Source organism: Salvelinus sp. IW2-2015, unplaced genomic scaffold (assembly GCF_002910315.2).
Source record: "Salvelinus sp. IW2-2015 unplaced genomic scaffold, ASM291031v2 Un_scaffold2318, whole genome shotgun sequence".
NCBI classification, from domain to species: domain Eukaryota; kingdom Metazoa; phylum Chordata; class Actinopteri; order Salmoniformes; family Salmonidae; genus Salvelinus; species Salvelinus sp. IW2-2015.
This window is the reverse complement of record NW_019943644.1, coordinates 118,468-124,423: the sequence shown is the minus strand read 5'-3', so window position 1 is coordinate 124,423 and position 5,956 is coordinate 118,468.

Sequence of the window (5,956 nt, the reverse complement as noted above, 5' to 3'; positions counted from 1 at the left end):
TTCGCGCTGGAGATGGTCTCGGGAGGATATAACAGCAAGTGGACTCTCTCTCTCTCTCTCACACTAATCATACACACACACACACACACCCACACACACACACACACACACACACACACAATAAAATGCGGAACCATCTTAATTGAGCCCATAAGTCCTGGAGTTCTTTCAAAAATCTAGAGAGCTGGTTGTTAATTGGACGTAGAAGTAAAAACACACATCCTGTATAGATGTCAACCCTTTTTTATTTTTTTTCATTTATTTCCACTTATTTAACCAGGTAGGCTAGTTGAGAAAAGTTCTCATTTCAATGTAACCTGCCAGAGAAAGCATAGCCTGGAACAGACAACAACACAGAGTTACACATGGAGAAATAAACAAGTCATACTAACACAGTAGTAAAAAAGAACATGCATGTCTAGAACATGTGCGCAAAGCATGAGGATGTAGGCAATAATAGCCCATAGATGCGAATGAATTACCAATTTAGCAGATAACACTGGAGGCTAAATCATAGATGATCATGTGCAAGTAGTAGATACTGGTGGTAAAAGAGCAGAAAAGTAAATAAATAAAACAGAAGGGGATGAGGTAGGTAAATTCGCTTGGGCTGTTACAGATGAGCTGTGTACAATCTGCAGCGATGGGTTAGCTGGCTCAGATAGCAGATGTTTAGAAGTTGGTGGGGAAACAAATGTCTCCAACTTCAGCGATTTTTGCAATTCGTTCCAAGTCACGGCGCAGAGAACTGGAAGGAAAGGTGGCCAAATGAGGTGTTGGCTTTTGGGATGATCAGTGAGATATACCTGCTGGAGCGCAAGGTAACGGGGTGGGTGGTGTTATCCGTGACAGGGAACTGAGCCTAGGCGGAGCTCTTAACCTAGCATGGACTTATAGATGACCTGGACCAGTGGGGTCTGGGGCGATGAATATGTAGCGAAGGCCAGCTCGCTAGAGCATACAGTCGAGTGGTGGGTGTAACAGTGTGTTAGTAACAAAACGGATGGCACTGTGATGAACTGCATCTAGTTTGCTGAGTACAGATTTGGAAGCTGTTTGTAGATGACATCTGCCGAAGTCGAGGATCGGGTACGATATGTCATTTACTAGGGTAAGTTTGGCGGCGTTGATGTGAAGGCGGCTTTGTTGGAAATAGAAGCTGTATTCTTGATTTGATTTTTGATTGGAGATGTTAATATGAGTCTGGAAGGAAAAGTTTACAGATCTGCCAGACACCTAGTATATAGATTCCACATATTCGTAGGTCGGAACGTCCAGGTGGGATGCTAGTCAGGCAAGGCGGGGCAGCGCAGCGAAGGTTGAAAAAGCATGCATTGGTCTTACTAGCGTTAATGACAGTTTGGAGCCATGGCAGGAGTGTTGGTATGGCACTTGAAGCCGTTTGGAGGTTAGATAGCACAAGTGCTCCAAGGAAGGGCAGAAGTATACAGAACTGGTGTCGGTCTGCATCGAGGTGATCAGGGAATCGCCCGCAGCAAGACGCAACATCATTGTATATTACAGACGAAAGCTCCGGCCTGAGATTGAACCTATGTACCCCCATAGTGACTCGCAGAGGATCCGGACAACATGCTCCTCGCAATTGACACACGAACTCTATCTGCAAAGTAGTTGGTGAACAGGCAAGGCAGTCATCAGAAAAAACCCGAGGCCTACTGAGTCTGCCGATAATGAATATGGTGATTGACATGAGTGGTAAGCCTTGGCCAGGTCGATGAAGACGGGGCTGCACAGTACTGTCTTTTATTCGATGGCTGCCGTTGAATATCATTCTAGTCACCCTTGAGCGTGGCTGAGGTGCACCCGTGACCGGCTCGGAACCGGAATTGCACAGGCGGAAGAAAGTACGGTGGGCGAATTTCGAGAGTGGTCAGTGATCTGTTTTATTACCCTTTGGCTTTCGAAGACTTAGAATGGCAGGCGCAAGGAGGATATAGCGTCCTGTAACAGTTTGGGTCCTAGGTGTCTTCCCCCTTTGAAGAGGGGATGACTGCGGCAGCCTTTCCAAATCCTTGGGGATTCAGACGATATTGAAAGAGAGGTTGAACAGGCTTGGCTAATAGGGGTTGGCGAACATGGCGGCGGATAGTTTTTCAGAAATAATGGGTCCTAGATTGTCAAAGCCCAGCTGATTTGGTATGGTGGCCAGGTTGCAGCTCTTTCAGAACATTTGCTATTTGGATTTGGGTATAGGAGAAGCTGGGTGAACGCTGGGGCGAGTTAGCTTGCGGGGGGGGCGGAGCTGTTGGCCGAGATTGGAGTAGCCAGGTGAAGGCATGGACAGCGTTGAGAAAGGCTTGTTGGAAGTTTTCGGGATTTATCATGGATTTATCGTGTGATCCGTGTACATCAGCCTCATCATTGCAACCCTATCTACCTATCAGTTCTGGTCCTGAAGGGCCCTCACGATAACTGCTGTGTCACACACACACATTTTAAATATCTTATTCAAGCAATAATAGCAAATTAAATAAGGAGGATAGGAGCTATCATTGAACCTGGTGGTCAGTCTTTAGGCTGCTGTACAGCTTGACGGACCGTAGAGGATTGAACATTTATCCTCCTATATTTGGGGTTCTGAGAATAAAACAGCTTCAGAACAATGAATGTAGAACAATCAATATGTGTTTACAGTTCTACACATCTGTTCAGTAACTTGTTGTTGTTGTTGTTGATGACTTTATTGTATCCATTAGGAAATTATTTTTGCATCATACAACATAACATCTTAAATAGACAGATGTAGACAGACATGCAACACATCACACACATTACATACATAGTGCAATAGACTTACAGACAGACAGTATTCACATAGACAACCATATAGCACAATACAACACAACATGAGCCTGGTTCATTTTCAGTAGTGAGGCCCTGTACCCCATTTACAGTTTCTACTTCAATGTATCAGGTGGAGTTATTCACCAGCTATAGAGTGAGTTGTTGTTTATGTTTCTAAGACTGCAGGGTGGGAGATGCAACAATGGCCTTGAGAACAGCAGGACGTGTGTTGGTGGTCTTTCTCTGGTCTGTAGCAGGTATGGTCTCATTCATAATGTTTTAGTTGCCCTGTATATCAATCTAAATACATTTCTAAAAGCATAACAATTGTAATGGTATGCTTGTGTGTTCTGTTAGGTGTCTCCACTTCACTTTCAATAGTTATATTTCACATCTTTCTGAGTGATGCTTATCTCTGGTTTCCATTCACACTTCTGCACAACAGCAGCAGTAGCAGAATAAGAATGTTGTCAACCACCAGCAGAGTTGGGGTCAATTCCATCTCAATTCAGGAAGTAGACTAGAATTCCAATTCCAATTATTTTCAATGCTTTTCAATTAGGAACATTTAGAAAATGTGGAATTGGAATTTGGTTAACTTTCAGAATTGACTGGAATGCTTTTTACTTCCATGATGTATATTGAAATGAATACTAGAATGATATAAGGGAATGTACATTTGAGTAGATGGGTCCTACAGTATGCTACACATGTTTACATGCATTTGGATGTATTATTGTATTGTCTGTTTTTTTATAGTCTTGACGTCACAAATGAAGTTCTCTCATGGTTGAGTCCTGTGACACTGTGTTTCAGGTGTTCTGGGACAATATACTGTGATGAGTGTCTGTGCCTTAAAGGGGTCATCAGTGGACCTGCGCTGTCCTATTCCCAGTGTGACCCAAGTCACAGAGATGGTCTGGTATAACGAATGGTCGAATGCTAAGCCGTATGATCTGAGAAGGGACCCTAATTATGAAGGTCGTGTGGAGTACCATGGAACTACAGAGAAGGACTGCATCCTGAGAATCACAACTGAGGGAAACATAGAACATATACTTCAGATATAAAACAAGCCAGTACTCAGAATGGACATATTCATATGGATTTCCTCTCAGTCTCACAGGTAGTGAATAAATAGTATAGTAACAAGTCATTTATACATGTTCTATGAGAACAGTGAAATGGTGTGTGACTGACAGACTTCCTCCATTATTGTTTCATAACCTCTCCCTTCAGATCTAAAAGTGGAAAATATATTACAACACACTGACCTGTAAAACCACCTGTACTCTGACTGTAACCCCACATACATCTGGTACAAGAATGGACAACATCTAGATGAAAGCACTTCCCCCCAGTACAAAGACCCAGTCTCCAGTAACTATGTAGACAGCTTGTCTTGTGCTGTAAAAGGCCATGAGGATCTCCACTCTCCTGCAGTGTGTGAGTGGGGAAAAAAAGTGTTGATTAAAAACTCAGTGTTTCACTCTAGCAATACCAACAGCTCAATGGTTATGATTTATACTTGAAACAACTTGAAATGAACAGTTTACTTCTTTACTTTGCGCCTAAAGAAAACATGAAAAGTTAAAACTATTAACAGAGAGCCTCTTTTATGTTTTCAGGTGCTCAGGGTCACAACTGCTGGAGAGTGACTTTACACCAAGAGGAGAATCTGTGTCTTGAAGGGCTCCACAGTGGACATATCCTGCTCTTACACTCATCCCTATAGTTATATAGAACAGGGTTCATTCTGGTTTACACAGAAACACCCTGTAGATCTCAGTTCATATCCAGAGTATGCAGGTCGTGTGGAGTACAATAGAWACACAGAGAACCACCACACCATGACAATAACACACCTGACAGAGAATGACTCGGCTGAATACAAATTCAGATTACTAACAACAGATGAGGGGAGATTTTCTGGCCGTCCTGGTGTGATGTTGACTGTCACAGGTAATAGTCCACCTACAGTTAGTAATGTAATAGAACAAGTCTAATCACATGACAAGCCTGTCTGGAGTCACATATGACTGATGTTTCCTCTTAGATATCTTGTTGGAGATGGATCCTACGTCTGCGTCAGAGGGGGAGAGAGTCACACTGAGATGTAGAACCCATTGTACAGTCGGTCTCAACCCCACCTACATCTGGTACAAGAACAGACAACGTCTGACCAACCCAGTCACCAGTTATAACAGCCTGATCCTAGACCTAGTCACCAGTTATAACAATCTGATCCTAGACCAAGTCACCAGTTATAACAGCCTGATCCTAGACCAAGTCACCAGTTATAACAGCCTGATCCTAGACCCAGTCAGCAGTGAGGATGCAGGGAACTACTCCTGTGCTGTCGAAGGCTTAGAGAGAATCCTCTCTCCAGAAGAGACTCTCACTGTCAGATGTGAGTACATGGGGTGTTGATATGTCTAGAGTGAAAGTCATTGATATCACCTCTCTAATACATGGTTCTACATGTCAGTTTAATATACTAATCTATACTAATTTACATCATCTCTGTAATACATGGTTCTACATGTCAGTGTAATATACTAATCTACACTAATTTACATCATCTCTGTAATACATGGTTCTACATGTCAGTGTAATATACTAATCTATACTAATTTACATAATCTCTTGGTGTCTTACATGTCATATGAGTTGTTATTTTTTCTGTCATCTTCAACACCAGATGGTCCAAAGAATACCTCAGTGTCAGTCAGTCCCTCTGGTGAAATAGTGGAGGGCAGTTCAGTGACTCTGACCTGCAGCAGTGATGCCAACCCATCTGTGGACAAATACACCTGGTACAAGAAGAACGTAACCTCACCAAAAGCATCAGGACAGAGTTACAGCATCACTAACATCATCTCTGAGGACAGAGGAGAATATTACTGTGAGGCCCAGAATGGAAAAGGATCTATGAACTCTACAGCTCTGATGATCATTGTAGAAGGTAAAGTTACATCTTCAATACTTCAATACAAAATTATGTTCAATAATAAATGATGTTTCAAGGTAATCTTCTACTAGTTTGCCTTATTACACTTTGGTTTATAACTATATATATAGGCTTCTATATACAACTATTGCAATAATGTCCTGTATTGCTGTATATTCATTTTCACTTCATAATAACATG